Source organism: Lissotriton helveticus, chromosome 2_2, assembly GCF_964261635.1.
Source record: "Lissotriton helveticus chromosome 2_2, aLisHel1.1, whole genome shotgun sequence".
Classification (NCBI taxonomy): domain Eukaryota; kingdom Metazoa; phylum Chordata; class Amphibia; order Caudata; family Salamandridae; genus Lissotriton; species Lissotriton helveticus.
In genome coordinates, this window is record NC_136060.1 from 523,558,673 (window position 1) to 523,574,984 (window position 16,312).

General features: G+C 55.1%; 1 protein-coding gene across 1 annotated transcript in view; it reads right to left on the reverse strand.

The window, feature by feature from the left end:
- Positions 1 to 15,012, reverse strand: part of LOC144821932 (solute carrier family 22 member 7-like) — a 385,030-nt gene extending 370,018 nt beyond the window's left edge. The window contains exon 1 of the mRNA XM_078679081.1: positions 14,989 to 15,012. The gene's annotated coding sequence lies outside the window, so the exon portion shown is untranslated. The remainder of the gene's footprint in view (positions 1 to 14,988) is intronic.
- Between the last annotated feature and the right edge of the window lie 1,300 nt (positions 15,013 to 16,312).

Here is a 16,312-nt window from a genome sequence, read left to right on the forward strand (position 1 = left end):
GTTATTTGCTTATATAAAGATCTGGTTACTAAAACCCACCGGTGTGGTGTCTGTTCGTAGTGTGGTGTGAGCTCAGTGTGTACGATCCCAGACCCGAAGTCCTCCCCGGTGAGGACCTCACAATCAAGACTCGGCAAGTTCTGAGGGAGAGGTGGGTCTTGGGGTGTCCGGGTGAGCACAACCTGGCCCTCTGAGATCGCCCCTTCTAACATTGGTGGCAGCGTCGCGATAAGAAGCTACGTCTAGGGATCGTACAGCACTGACACACTACCCGAACGAAGAAGCAGCCATGAGCGTCACGACCGACAAGACCACCTTCCAGATGGAGCTTCTGGGAGACTATTCGCACCGAGAGCTCAAGCAATTCTGCAAAGATCTCCGTATCCCGTCAACGGGATTAAACACCAAAGAGGACTTCCAACAAGCTCTAACAGCCTGGGTGGAGGCCGGAGCACAACCTCCAGCACCGACAGAAGCCGATGGAGGGGGAGCCCCCCTGATCGAAACCCACGCCCCAGAGCGAGAAAGAACAGAGTCCCCGACGCGTACTCCCAGCACGGAGAGAGGTCTGTCTTGAGAAGAAATGACCGACCGAGAACGCAACCGAAACCACGAACTAGAACTAGCCCGTCTGAAAATGGAAGGAGAACTCAAGCTGGCCGAGAAAAAGCTAGCCATCGAGCAGCTGCGGCTGCAAGGAGAACTGGAGGAGAAGGAGCTCCAACGAGAACACGACGGAAAGAAGCTCCAGCTGGAGCACGAGCGCAGCATATTGGAAATAGAACTAAAGGCCCGGAACGAAGGCAACCAAACAGCAGCGACCCGAGAGGCCGTCCCCCCGGTGGAACCAAAGGTCCACATCCCCAAGGACGTGGTCAAGGAATATTATAAAAACGATAACATCCAGCAATGGTTCAAGGCCTACGAGGTCACCATGACCTCCCACCGAGTTCCGCAGAAAGATTGGGGAGCCGGGCTGTAGGGTCGATTCCTGAGTGAGGGGAGAGACACCCTACTCGACCTACCGTCTGCCGAACAGACCTCCTACAGCCACATGAAAGAGGCCCTCCTCACAAGGTATGGGCTCACCCCAGAAATGTACCGCCAACGCTTCAGAGACTGTAAGAAGATCCCTGGCACCACCTGGGTGGAATATGTCAATTTCTACAGCCGGGCCCTGGAAGGGTGGATCAAGGGCAGCAAAGTATCCACCTTCGAGGGGCTCATCGACCTCATTGCATATGAACATCTGTCCCTGAATTGCTTTGTGGAACTCCGACAGCACCTCCTGGACAGCAAGTTGGCTGACCCCCGGAAGCTGGCCGTCGAGCACGCTCGCTGGGTGAGCACCAGAGTACCCCGGGGGCCCGGGGGAGATTCTGGCCGAAATGAACAGGGGTCGTCCCGCCAGAGGGGAGGGGGGAATCAGAACAGACAGAGGAGTTCCCAGGTAGGGTCCCCGCGTAGTCCCCCCAGAAACCAGCCTGGCACCTCGCCTCCCACAGCGCGCGCAGAGTTTCCCTCAGCTAAGCCAGGGCCCCGAGTCAGCCAAGCCTGCTATCATTGCCAGCAACCAGGGCACTATGCCAATGACCCCCGCTGCCCTTTGTTCAAGAAACCTGCCGCTGCAGGCCCCCCAGCGCGCCACATCTCCTCAGTAGCCCTGGAAGAAGAGGAAGGAGAAGAGGAGTTTGAGGGCGCAGACCCCGCGGCTATGATGTTAGTCTCCCTGGGGAATAGGGAAATGGTCCCCGGAGCTCCCCTACCCGACAATACAGAGAAGTACCGACAGCAGGTGACTGTCAATGGCCATCACATAGGGGCGCTCCGAGACACTGGAGCCAGCATCACCGCCGTCAAACGGCACCTCGTCACCGAGGCCCAGATTGTTCCCCACATCTCCTGCAGGGTGATCGCAGCTGATAACTCCGTCCGCACCTGCCGGATAGCTCAAGTCCCGTTCGAATGGGGGGGCGTCTCTGGGGAGTTACGAGTGGCAGTCCGCTCAGACATGCCTGTGGACTGCCTGCTCGGCAACGATCTCGAGAGCTCCCCATGGCAGCGGGTTGAGAAAAGGACCCACCTGGAGATGGTGGGCCTGCCCGAGTGGGCCTGTGTGAGCACCCGGTCGATGACTGCCCGAAGGGCCACCCCCGAAGGGGCGACCTTAGAGGCAGCACCGGCAACCCCTGAGGACCCCGAGGTCCCTGAACCCTCCGAGACCCCTGAGCGGTTCCCCGGAGAGAGCTTCCCCCCGACGCAGGCCCCCTCAGCCCTGGCGTCGAACCAACCCCGAGCCTGGCGACCTTCCTGAGCTGGCCCAATGGCGCCAGGAAGGGGGACCGTCCCGAGAAGAATTCTGCCTAGAGCAGACCTCCTGTCCCTCCTTGGTTGGGCCGCGGCAGCAGGCCGCCACCCAGGCCGCCGGTGACCAGTCCGGCTCCCACTTGGTTTATTGGGAAAACGGCCTCTTATACAGCGAGCAAAAGTCCGCCGAACTAGGGTCCGGCCGAGTGCTGGTGGTCCCCCTACGCTTCCGCGGCTTCCTCCTGAACCTGGCCCATGATGTGCCCCTGGCGGGACACTTGGGCCAAGACAAAACGTACCATCGCCTGGTCACCCACTTCTACTGGCCGGGCATGCGCTCCGATGTGGAAGCCCACTGTAAGTCCTGCCCCACATGTCAGTCCAGCGGAAAGAGCGGAGGGAAGCGCAAGGCTCCTCTCCAACCCTTCCCCGTGGTCAGTACCCCCTTTGAGAGGGTGGGAATCGACATCGTGGGCCCTCTCGACCCCCAGACCTCCTTGGGTCACCGCTTTATCCTGGTGGACCATGCCACCCGATACCCCGAAGCCATTCCCCTCCGAACGGTGACCGCCCCCGTAGTGGGACGGGCCCTCATGGCCATCTTCTCCCGGGTGGGATTCCCCCGAGAAGTCGTCAGCGACCGAGGGACAAACTTCATCTCAAAATACATGAAGTCCCTGTGGCAACAATGTGGGGTGACGTACAAATTCACCACCCCCTATCACCCCCAGGGTAACGGTCTGGTGGAGCGATTCAACCGGACCCTCAAGGGAATGATCATGGGTCTCGAAGAGCCCCTGAGGCGTAAGTGGGACGTCCTCCTTCCCTGTCTCCTCTTCGCATACCGCGAAGTCCCCCAGAAGGCCCTGGGGTTCAGCCCCTTCGAGCTGCTCTACGGGCACCCCGTCCGGGGACCCCTCACCCTGGTCAAGGAAGGGTGGTAGACGGCGGCCCCAGCGCCCCCTCCCGATGTGTTTGGATACATTCTGGCCCTCCGGGACCAGACGAGGAAGTTCCGAGAACTGGCCGAGGCCAACCTCGAGGCCAGCCAGGAAGAGATGAAACGGTGGTACGACCAGAATGCCACTCTGGTCGAGTTTCAGCCCGGACAGCGGGTCTGGGTGATGGCCCCCGTAGAGCCCTGTGCCCTGCAAGACAAGTGGACAGGGCCCTTCAAGGTGGTTGAACGCAAGAGTCAGGTGACCTATCTCATCGATGTAGAGTCCCCCCGGAACCCCTTGCGGGTCCTTCACGTAAACCGCCTCAAGCCCCACTTCGCCCGGTCCGAGTTGAGTTTACTCCTCGCCACGGACGATGGGGAAGAAGAAGAAACGGAGCCTTTCCCCGATCTCCTGTCCACGAAAGAAAAAGATGGCTCCGTAGAGGGGGTGAGTCTCTCCTCCTCCCTCTCTCCCGAGCAGCGCGAGGACTGTCGCCAGTTGTTGGGACAGTTCTCGGACCTCTTCTCCCTCACCCCCGGCGTCACCAACTGGTGCGTCCACGACGTGGACACCGGGGATAGTCCACCAGTACGGCACAGACCCTACCGCGTCCCTGACCGAGTCCGGGCCTGCATCAAGGCCGAGGTATCAAAGATGCTAGCTATCGGGGTGGTCGAAGCCTCTGTCAGCCCATGGGCTAGCCCCGTGGTCCTGGTTCTGAAGGCAGCCGCCCCCGGTGCTGTTCCCGAGCTGAGGTTCTGCGTCGACTACCGCGGGCTCAACGCAGTCACCAGAACCGATGCGCACCCCATCCCCCGAGCCGACGAGCTTATCGATCGCCTCGGGGCTGCTCGCTTCCTTAGCACATTCGACCTGACCAGTGGATACTGGCAGATCACCCTCACCGAGGGAGCTAAGGAAAGGTCCGCTTTTTCCACCCCGGATGGTCACTACCATTTCCGGGTGATGCCCTTCGGGATGAAGAATGCCCCCGCCACCTTCCAGAGGCAGGTGAACCAGGTCCTGGCGGGGTTGGAGGAGTTCAGCGCTGTATATCTGGACGATATCGCAGTATACAGTTTCCACTGGTCTGAGCACCTCCAGCACCTCTGGGAGGTGCTGACCGCCCTGAGAAAGGCTGGTCTCACCATTAAGGCAAGCAAGTGCCAGATCGGACAAGGGTCCGTAATCTACCTCGGGCACCAGGTCGGAAGCGGCCTCGTAGCCCCCCTCCAGCCCAAGATCGATGCCATCGTGGCCTGGGAGGCCCCCATGACCCAGACGGAAGTGCGGGCATTCCTAGGGCTCACGGGGTACTACCGCCGGTTCATTAAGAGTTACGGCAGCATCGTAGCCCCCCTCACGGAGTTAACCTCCAAAAACCAGCCGAAGAACGTCAGCTGGACCTCCGCCAGCCAAGAGGCGTTCGAAACATTGAAAGACGCCATGTGCACCGCCCCCATCCTACAGGCCCCCGACTACTCCCGAGAGTTTGTCGTCCAGACGGACGCGCCCGAGCATGGCATCGGAGCGGTCCTGTCCCAGGTTAACGAGAACGGCCTAGACCAACCAGTGGCATTCATTAGCCGAAGGCTACTCCCTCGCGAACAAAGGTGGAGCACCATCGAGCGGGAGGCCTTCGCGGTGGTTTGGGCCCTGAAGAAGCTGAGGCCCTACCTGTTCGGTACTCACTTCCGGGTCCAGACCGACCACCGACCCCTCCGGTGGCTAATGCAGATGAGAGGGGAGAATCCCAAATTGCTGCGCTGGTCCATCTCCCTCCAGGGGATGGACTTCACTGTTGAGCACCGGCCTGGCGCTGACCACGCCAACGCAGACGGCCTGTCCCGATTCTTCCGCCTCAGCGAAGAGAACCCAAGAGGATGGGTAGTTCTCCCCGCCTTCAGCTGGGGGGGACGCGTGTTGGACCCGGCCTCGTGGCGTGGTTCGCCTCTGTCCCTCCACACCCTGTGAGCATAGGCCTGTACCCCGAGTCCCCTGCGCAGCCTCCCCGTTAGTGTAGCCTGCACCCCGAGCCTGGTCGCCCTACCCCAGCGAAGCCTAGATCCCCCTGGAACCTCGACCAGGCCTGCCTTCCCGGCTCCGAGCGCCTAACCTTGCATGCCCCACAAGGCACGGACGCCATCTTCCCTTCCCGACATCCCTGTCTCCCTGGGCCTAGCGTGACCCCGGCCCCAGTGAAACCCAGGATCCAAAGGCGCGCCAGTCCCGGCTGGGGGGTAAAGGGCTCCCGAGTGAGATAAGCCAGGGAGTTTCGATGGCACCTCCGGCCTCCCCTGAAGGGCTGGTTTCTGTCACACCTTTGGCCCTCCCCTGTGGGCCAGTTTCGATCACCCCTCTGGCCTCCCCGAGGGCTGGCTCCAGACCCGCTGCGCGTCTGGGAATCCCCGGACCCATCTTTCAAAGGGATCAAAGAGCCACCCGCCGGACCTCGCCAACGACCAGCCCCCAGGGCCTGAGACCCCCGCCTGCGAGGGTCCGGAGATCAAAGAGCAGAAGGACTATAACTGGGCCCGCCCGACAACTAGCGGGCAGTTGTATCTTGGACCTGAAGCCCTGCTGATCTGATCGCGGCTAACCCTAAGAAGACTCATCCTGAACCTCTGAGCCCTGCTGATGCTGTCGCGGCTCAAGCTGAACTTGCAACCATCGGAGCCCTGCTGACGCCGTCGCGGCTCGACCTCTAAGACCAACGGAGCCCTGCTGACGCTGTCGCGGCTCGAGCTGAACCTGCACCATCGGAGCCCTGCCGACGCTGTCGCGGCTCGACCTCTAAGACCATCCGAGCCCAGCTGACCCCGTCGCGGCTCGAGGAGTACTCTGGTCCGGCTGGACCATCGAGACCACCATCACGACCGAGCCAACTCGACGGAGGTGAGGCAGTCAGAACGACCATCATCCCGTGCCCCCCCGCTCGAGGATTGAGAGCTGTGCGTAGGGTACGCCTCGTACTGACCCAGAGACTAAAAGACTGTCCCGCTTCCCCCTTCCCGAATCCTCTAAGACTTTGTGGTCCCTTGACCACTGTGTATATAAGAGTGCTTCCTTCGTTATTTGCTTATATAAAGATCTGGTTACTAAAACCCACCGGTGTGGTGTCTGTTCGTAGTGTGGTGTGAGCTCAGTGTGTACGATCCTAGACCCGAAGTCCTCCCCGGTGAGGACCTCACAATCAAGACTCGGCAAGTTCTGAGGGAGAGTTGGGTCTTGGGGTGTCCGGGTGAGCACAACCTGGCCCTCTTAGATCGCCCCTTCTAACACTCATGATGTCAGTCTTATCTGTGTTCAGCTTTAGACAGCTGGTTTTCTCCAGTGGGCAACTTCAAGTGTGCAGGCACTGAAATTGCCTGCACAATTGTCCATGATGGAGAGATTGAGTTGTGTATCATCAGTGTATGAGCGGATGTTCATGTGAGAGCGGATGATGCTGGATGGATCATGAAAGATTTGAAGAGAGTCAGGCTCACGGAGGATTCTTGCACAACTACACAGATGAGTTCGCTAGCGTTCGAGGTGTATGGTGCCAGGCTAACTGACTGGGTCCTTCCGGTCAAGAAGGAGACGATCCATCAGAGTGTGTATCCTTGAATTCCAATGTCATGTAGGCATTTGATGCGGATTTGGTGGGAGACCATGTCAAATAATGCAGGGAGGTCCAAGAGGTTGAGGGCTGCTGTGTCTCTCCCATCCAGAGTCACGTACGAGCTGCAATGAGGGAACCTTCCATGCTGTGGTTAGGCCTGAAACCAGACTGGGTGGTGTTGAGGAGTCAGTGGTCATTTACGTATTCAGTGAGGCATCTGTTGATGTTTTTCTCCAAGACCCTGGCTGTGAATGGTAGCAGCAAGATTGGTCTGTAGTTGGTGAGTGTTGAAGAGTCCTTAGAGGGTTTCTTCAGCAATGAGAGGACAGTTGAGTTTCCCAAGTGTCTGGGAAGGTTACAGAAGAGGTGGAGGCATTTAGAACGGGTATTAGCATGGTGCTGCTGGGTTGCGGTCCTCTGGACTAGGTATGGTGGGGCAAAGGTCTAATGGGGCCCCTGAGTGGGAGGACTTCATGGTGGCAGCATTTGTTTCTGGGTGGATGATGGGCCCTGTGGTTAGCATTGTTTCTTTGTATGAGATTAGGCGGTGTTTAGCATAGTCTGTCGGTTCCGTTGGGATAAAACTGCTGTAAATGGTAGTGAATCTGTTGCTTAAGAATTGAAAGAGATTGTTTGTTGAGGGTTTGATCGAGATGTTTAAGATTTCTTAACTTCTGTTGGTACTGGCATTGATGTGGTTGTGCCAGAGCGGTGCTTTTGGTGGTCTGGATCATTTGGTTGGTAGCATCTCAGGGTGAATTTGGATGTGCTCCTGTCTGCATTGTCCTGACTTATTCTCCATTTAAGCCCCAGTTGTTTGCAGTGCTGTTTCATTGGTCTAAGTCCCTCCATGTACCAACTAGCCCGGGGTCTAAATCTTGTTGCATTGCTGTGTTTGAGGGGAGCCAGGAAGTCTGCACAGGAGGTGATCCATTTGCTTGAATTGTTAATGGCTTTGGGGAGGCTGTTGCTGTGTTTTGCTCAGTGGGTATTGAGAACGGTGTTCCAGTCATTGTCAGTGATGCTGTTCCAGTTCGATGGACTGGGCTCGCGGTGGTACATGTGCATTGGATCGGGGCTGGGTGCTGACCTTGATGAGGGCATAGTTTGTCCAGGATATTGATGTGGGCTCATCGACTGGAATGCTGATGACGGTGGTGAAAACAAAGTCCAGGAGATGTTTGGCGATGTGGGCAGGTCCCTTTACAACATTGGGTGAGGCCCTGGCTTCCAAGGTCTTCTCTGAGTGCTTTTGAGTTGGGGTTGGGTGGTCTTCCAGGTGGAAGTTCAGGTCTATGAGTTCGGTATAATTGTTACTGTTGAGGAAGAGTGGTGCAACAAAGTACTTGATGGTGTCGGTGAAGTTGATGCGAGGTCCCAGTGGTCTGTAGGTAAGAGTGTCACTTTCGGTGAAGTTGGCTATGTCATGGACCTTAAACAACAGGGCTTTATGTTCTAGGATAATGTTTTCATGGTGGTGGTGCAGCTGATGACATTCATGTTGACAATGGCGATTCTGCCTCTGGGCTTGTGAAGACTGTTCTGCCTGGTGATTCTGTAGTCGGGGGGATGCCTGTGTTGATGTCAAGTGTGATGTGGAGTTTACACAAAGTTCTAGGAGGAAAAGTAGGTCCAGGGCGATGTCATGCATCGGGTCCCAGATCTCTGTGGCATGTTTGGTGGGTGAAAGGGTGTTAAGGAGCATGCAGGTAAGTGTTGTGTAGATGGTTGCAGGACTGTGTGAGTGAGGCATGCCTTCAAAGTTCCAGTGGTGTGCCGGCTGTGTGAGCTGGTTGCAGGGTCCAGGGAGAACTGGTCACAGTGTACAGGGAGAGAGCAAAGAGATGAGGGCAGGTAAGGGAGTCTACCTATTGCCCCTCAGTGATTGAATAGAGTTGAGGACAGTCTGTTGAAACCTTCTCTGGTACCAGAGTGAGTGAAGAGAGATAAGAGCAAACATATAGGTACTAACTTTGACCACAAACTGAGTGGAGAGAGAGATGAGCAGACTGAGAGTGCTGTCTCTGGCTCCTAAGTGAGTACAGAAAGATAAGGGCAGACGGTTGACACAATCTCTTGCCAGCAGTGACTGTAAAGAGACAAGGATTACAGCAGGCACTGTCTCTGGCCCAGAGAGTGTGAAATGGGATGCGGGCAGACAGTAGGAGCATAGCAGGCCGATTAGTGAGTACAGATCGATGTAGTTAGACAGTAGACATCAACTATGGCCCGCAGTGACAGGAGAGAACCAAGGTTGTCAATGGACACTGCTTCTGGCCATGCAGAGAGTATAGAAAGATGATGGCAGCAGTGGGCACCATCTCTTCTTAGCAAAGAGGCGAGAGCAGACATTGGTACTATTCCTGCATGCAGTTAGTGCAGAATATGAGGGGAAATTGGGACCTGTCTCTGGCCCTCAGTGATTAGAGAGAGATGGGAGCAGCCAATGGGTGCTGCCCCACAGGGAGCGCATAAAGATGTCCCCAGACAGTGGGCTCTGTCTGGGGTAGAGTTTGGATACCACCTGCGGCACTGAAATGAGGACAGACAATGGGGTCTGCCTCTCTCCCCAACGTGAGTGCCGGAAATGTATCTAGACAAGGGCACTATTTTTAAGAAAAAGACCAGATAATGGGCCAACTTCTGGCCTATAGTGAGGGCAGAGCGCCCACTGAGAGATGAAGGCAGGCATTAGGTGGGCTTCTCTGGCCTTGCAGAAAGTTCAGAAAGGATGAGGAGAGACAGTTGGCATAACTTCTGGCCTTCAGTAAGGGCAGAGGCAAGCAATAAATTGGGGCACAAATACTAACAGTGACGGGTTCTCACTAAAGAGCAGAAAGGGGTGCTACTGCGCGTTGACTGGTCACAGAGTACAGGGAGAGCAGGTCACAGTCTACAGGGAGAGCTGGTCACAGAGAACAGGGAGAGCTGGTCACAGAGTACAGAGAGAGCTGGTCACAGGATACAAGGAGAGCTGGTCACAGGATACAGGGAGAGCTGGTCACAGAGTACAGGGAGAGCTGGTTACAGAGTACAGGGAGAGCTGGTCACAGGATACAAGGAGAGCTGGTCACAGGATACAGGGAGAGCTGGTCACAGGGTACAGGGAGAGCTGGTCACAGAGTACAGGGAGAGCTGGTTACAGAGTACAGGGAGAGCTGGTCACAGAGTACAGGGAGAGCTGGTCACACAGTACAGGGAGAGCTCGTCACAGAGTACAAGGAGAGCTGGTCACATGATACAGGGAGAGCTGGTCACAGAGTAAAGGGAGAGCTGGTCAGGGTACAGGGAGAGCTGGTCACAGGGTACAGGGAGAGCTGGTCACAGAGTACAGGGAGAGCTGGTCACACAGTACAGGGAGAGCTCGTCACAGAGTACAAGGAGAGCTGGTCACATGATACAGGGAGAGCTGGTCACAGACTACAGGGAGAACTGGTCACAGAGTACAAGGAGAGCTCGTCACAGGGTACAGGAAGCGCTAGTCTCAGGGTACAGGGAGAGCTTTTGACAGGGTACAGGGAGAGCTGGTCACAGAGTACAGGGAGAGCTGGTCAGGGTACAGGGAGAGCTGGTCACAGGGTACAGGGAGAGCTGGTCACAGAGTACAGGGAGAGCTGGTCACAGGGTGAAGGGAGAGCTGGTCACAGGGTACAGGGAGAGCTGGTCACAGAGTACAGGGAGAGCTGGACACAGGGTACAGGGAGAGCTGGTACAGTTTTTATAACATGCTTGAGGTCATGGACAGGGAAGCAGCTGTCAGTAGAGAGAAGTGAGTGCACCCTACTCTTGTGGTCGTAGAGAGGGAGCTGCAGATAGAAAGGGAAGCCTTTAAGTGGACGAGACGTCACAGTGTGGAGTGAGCAGAAAGGTGGTGCTGAGGGGGGGGGGGCTGCTAACAGTGCAAGGGTGAGGCGCGGAGGAGAGGTGAGCTGCAGAAAGTGGCGGCGGTACTGATAATGATACGTAGGGCTAGTAGCACTAGTAGAGTGGTTAGTAAGTCATCCAAGTAGTGGAGGGGGTTACAGAAGAGCGGTACTGGTTATGGAAGGAAGGGTTTCTGACAGTGGGTGCCGGTGCTAGAGGGGGTTTTGGTGGAGATGGATGTGGGTAGGAGGGCTGGACGGATGGATTGATAGTTGGATGTATCGGTGGGTTGTTGGGGTGGTTGGTTGATAGATGGATGGATGGATCCTGGGTGGAAGGATCGACAGCTCGATGGACGGATGGGTGGATATGGGATGCATGGTTGATTATTGACTGGATGGAGACATGGATCGGTACTGGTTGATAATGAAGATGGATGGATGGATGGATGAGTGGATGGATGGATGATGGATGGATGGATGGATAGATGGATGGATTGATGGATGGATGATGGATGGATGGATGCAGAGATGGATAAGTGATTGGGAATGTGGATGGCTGTAAGCATGAATGATGGATGGATGAATGGTGAATGGATAGGTGTGAATAGATTTTAGGTAGAAAGATGAAGAGATGGATGGGTGGTGGGTAAAGAATGGAAGGACAGATGAGTTGCTGGATCATGAGAGACTGGAAAGATAAGTGTATGGTGGGTGTGTAAATGGATGAATATGTGGATGAATAGAAATGGATGAATAGGTGGATATGAAAGGGTGGTTTGAGGAATTGATTGGATGGCTGGAGGAGTGAGTATGGAATGGATGAACAGATACTGCTGTTAAGTAGGTGGATCAACTAATGTACAACGGTGGATGCGTCTCTTCTGGTGGATGATTAGTTGAGTGGATAGAAGGATGGATGGGTGGAAGGATGGAAGTGTGTATATGTGCATGGATGAGGCATGGATGGATGGGTGGAAAGATGCATACATGCACAAATGAAGGGTGGATGTGTGGGTGGGTGTGTGCATGAATGCATGGATGAAGGGTGGATGGGTTTGTGTGTGTGCATGTATGCGCAGATGAGGGATGGATGGGTGGGTGTGTGTGCATGTATGCGCAGATGAGGGATGGATGGGTGGGTGTGTGCATGAATGCATGGATGAAGGGTGGATGGGTGGGTGTGTGCCTGTATGCACGGATGAAGGGTGGATGGGTGGGTGTGTGCATATATGCGCAGATGAGGGATGGATGGGTGGAAGGATGGAAGTGTGCATATGTGCATGGATGAGGCATGGATGGATGGGTGGAAAGATGCATACATGCACAAATGAAGGGTGGATGGGTGTGTGTGTGTGCATGTATGGATGGATGAAGGGTGGATGGGTGTGTGTGTGCATGAATGCATGGATGAAGGGTGGGTGGATGGATGGGTGGGTGTGTGCATGAATGCATGGATGAAGGGGGGGTGGGTGGGTGTGTGCATGTATGCACGGATGAAGGGTGGATGGGTGGGTGTGTGCATGTATGCACAGATGAAGGGTGGATGGGTGGGTGTGTGCATGTATGCACAGATGAAGGGTGGATGGGTGGGTGTGTGTGTCTGTATGCACAGATGAGGGATGGATGGGTGGGTGTGTGCATGTATGCGCAGATGAGGGATGGATGGGTGGGTGTGTGTGTCTGTATGCACAGATGAGGGATGGATGGGTGGGTGTGTGCATGAATGCATGGATGAAGGGGGGGTGGGTGGGTGTGTGCATGTATGCACGGATGAAGGGTGGATGGGTGGGTGTGTGCATGTATGCGCAGATGAGGGATGGATGGGTGGGTGTGTGCATGAATGCATGGATGAAGGGTGGATGGGTGTGTGTGTGTGCATGTATGCGCAGATGAGGGATGGATGGGTGGGTGTGTGCATGAATGCATGGATGAAGGGTGGATGGGTGGGTATGTGCATGTATGCACGGATGAAGGGTGGATGGGTGGGTGTCTGCATGTATGCGCAGATGAGGGATGGATGGGTGGGTGTGTGCATGAATGCATGGATGAAGGGTGGATGGGTGGGTGTGTGCATGTATGCACGGATGAAGGATGGATGGGTGGGTGTGTGCATGTATGCACAGATGAAGGGTGGATAGGTGGGTGGGTGTGTGCATTAATGCGCAGATGAAGGGTGGATGGGTGGGTGTGTGTATTAATGCGCAGATGAGGCATGGATGGATGGGTGGAAAGATGCATACATGCACAAATGAAGGGTGGATGGGTGTGTGTGTGCATGTATGGATGGATGAAGGGTGGATGGGTGTGTGTGTGCATGAATGCATGGATGAAGGGTGGATGGGTGTGTGTGTGTGCATATATGCACAGATGAAGGGTGGATGGGTGGGTGTCTGCATGTATGCGCAGATGAGGGATGGATGGGTGTGTGTGTGTGTGCATGTATGCGCAGATGAGGGATGGATGGGTGGGTGTGTGCATATATGCACAGATGAAGGGTGGATGGGTGTGTGTGTGTGCATGTATGCGCAGATGAGGGATGGATGGGTGGGTGTGTGCATGTATGCGCAGATGAGGGATGGATGGGTGGGTGTGTGCATGTATGCGCAGATGAGGGATGGATGGGTGGGTGTGTGCATGAATGCATGGATGAAGGGTGGATGGGTGTGTGTGTGTGCATGTATGCACGGATGAAGGATGGATGGGTGGGTGTGTGCATGAATGCACGGATGAAGGGTGGATGGGTGTGTGTGTGTGCCTGTATGCACGGATGAAGGGTGGATGGGTGGGTGTGTGCCTGTATGCACGGATGAAGAGTGGATGGGTGGGTGTGTGCATGTATGCATTGATGAGGGATGGATGGGTGGGTGTGTGCATGAATGCATGGATGAAGGGTGGATGGGTGTGTGTGTGTGCATGTATGCGCAGATGAGGGATGGATGGGTGGGTGTGTGCATGAATGCATGGATGAAGGGTGGATGGGTGTGTGTGTGCATGTATGCGCAGATGAGGGATGGATGGGTGGGTGTGTGCATGTATGCACGGATGAAGAGTGGATGGGTGGGTGTGTGCATGTATGCATGGATGAGGGATGGATGGGTGGGTGTGTGCATGTATGCACGGATGAAGAGTGGATGGGTGGGTGTGTGCATGTATGCATGGATGAGGGATGGATGGGTGGGTGTGTGCATGTATGCACGGATGAAGAGTGGATGGGTGGGTGTGTGCATGTATGCATGGATGAGGGATGGATGGGTGGGTGTGTGCATGTATGCACGGATGAAGGGTGGATGGGTGTGTGTGTGTGCATGTATGCGCAGATGAGGGATGGATGGGTGGGTGTGTGCATGAATGCATGGATGAAGGGTGGATGGGTGTGTGTGTGCATGTATGCACGGATGAAGGGTGGATGGGTGGGTGGGTGTGTGCATGTATGCACGGATGAGGGATGGATGGGTGGGTGTGTGCATGTATGCGCAGATGAGGGATGGATGGGTGGGTGTGTGCATGAATGCATGGATGAAGGGTGGATGGGTGGGTGTGTGCATGTATGCGCAGATGAGGGATGGGTGGGTGGGTGTGTGCATGTATGCACAGATGAAGGGTGGATGGGTGGGTGGGTGTGTGCATGTATGCACGGATGAAGGGTGGATGGGTGGGTGTGTGCATGTATGCATGTATGCACGGATGAAGGGTGGATGGGTGGGTGTGTGCATGTATGCATGGATGATGGATGAAGGGTGGATGGGTGGGTGGGTGTGTGCATGTATGCACGGATGAAGGGTGGATGGGTGGGTGGGTGTGTGCATGTATGCACGGATGAAGGGTGGATGGGTGGGTGTGTGCATGTATGCACGGATGAAGGGTGGATGGGTGGGTGTGTGCATGAATGCATGGATGAAGGGTGGATGGGTGGGTGTGTGCATGAATGCATGGATGAAGGGTGGATGGGTGGGTGTGTGCATGAATGCATGGATGAAGGGTGGATGGGTGGGTGTGTTTGGAAGGCGCCCCTTCTTTTTGAATCTAGGAAATATCTGAACCGGCCTCTTTAAACAACACTAAATGATGACACACAAACTGTCCACCCCTTTCCCTACAATCCGCGCCAAGAAGCCGCTGACGCTCTCTTTCTCTCTGCCTTCGACCCCGTGCAGCGCTCCGACGCCTTGCAGGTGCCGGTGGCGCTACAGAAATCCCACCACACGCACGCACGGACGGACGGGTGAATATGAGGCGCATGGATGAATAGTTGGATGGATGCGTTACTTACAGCTCGGCTCCGGCCGGCGGTGTCCGTCTCTTGGGGGGCTGCTGGTTTCATCTTCTTTGCTCCGGGGCTTTATAGCTCCCTCTGGACTTTGGGACCCGCCAGGAGCAGACCACATTAATCTTTAACTTTATTTCCCTTGATCAGCAACATTTCTATTCTCTTCGTTTTCTCAGAAGCATCCGGGCCAGGTACATCCTGGACCCCGAGGCAGGTGCAGCCGCAGCCCCTGGGGCGTGAAGTCTGCACCGGGCAATAGAGAGCAGATCAAACGTCTCTTGTTTAACGCAAGAACCGCCGGGATTCTGCAGTTTGTGCCTCTGATGCTCCGTGGTCAGGATTCATGACAAAAACATGAAAGTACATGAAGAGGTTTATAGCTCTACTTGAATGTACATTTAATGTTCTTGCTTTTTTAGGGCGGTTTAGGCCAGATGTAGGTAGCCAAATGCCGGTCTGTAACGGCCAATAATACCGAATTTCGACCTTTACCGACCGGTATTGGCTTTTGAGATGTAGGAGCCCAAAAACGACCGATTCAGTAAATACGAGTCGGTAAATGACCGAATCGGAAATGAACGAATCGATATTTACCGAATCGGAATTTACCGAATTCTTATTTACCGGATCGGTAAATAAGAAATGGTAAAAAAAGAGTTTTGAGATATAGGAAACTTCTAAAGTACTGAATCTCATGAAATTCGGTATTTAAGAGTCGGTAATTACCATGGATTGAAAGCAGGTCGTAACCAGGTGCAGGCTATTAAAAAGTTCCCAAAATGCAACAGTGTGACCAGAATGGTGGCATTCTACGTGATAGCAAGGCGACTACGGCTACAGGCAGCAGGAGAGAGGGTCTGGAGAAGGGAGGAGCAAGTCTGCAGACAGAGGATAACGCTCTTCCAACGCACTGAGCCAGAGATATTGCAAAGGTACACGCTACACCCCCAAACCATCCTGGACATGATCAGGGACCTGCACCCACTTTTGGAGCACCCAACCCCAAGTGCGCATGCCATCCCACCCCATGTGCAGGTGCTCTGTAGCCTACACCTGCTTGCACCTGGGAGTTACCAGGGGGTGATTGCTGCAGGAGGTGGGGTGTCCCAGAGCTGCCTGTCCCATTTCTTCAGGACGTTCCTAGAGGCCATGATGCAGAGAATGCATCATTATATCTGCTTCCCCAACACACACGTGGAACTACTCAAGACCAAGTCTGACTTTTATCAAATTGCACAGTTCCCACACGTCATCGGCTGTATTGATGGCACCCACATCCCAATATGCCCACCTGCTGCCACAGAATACATTTACAGAAACAGGAAGT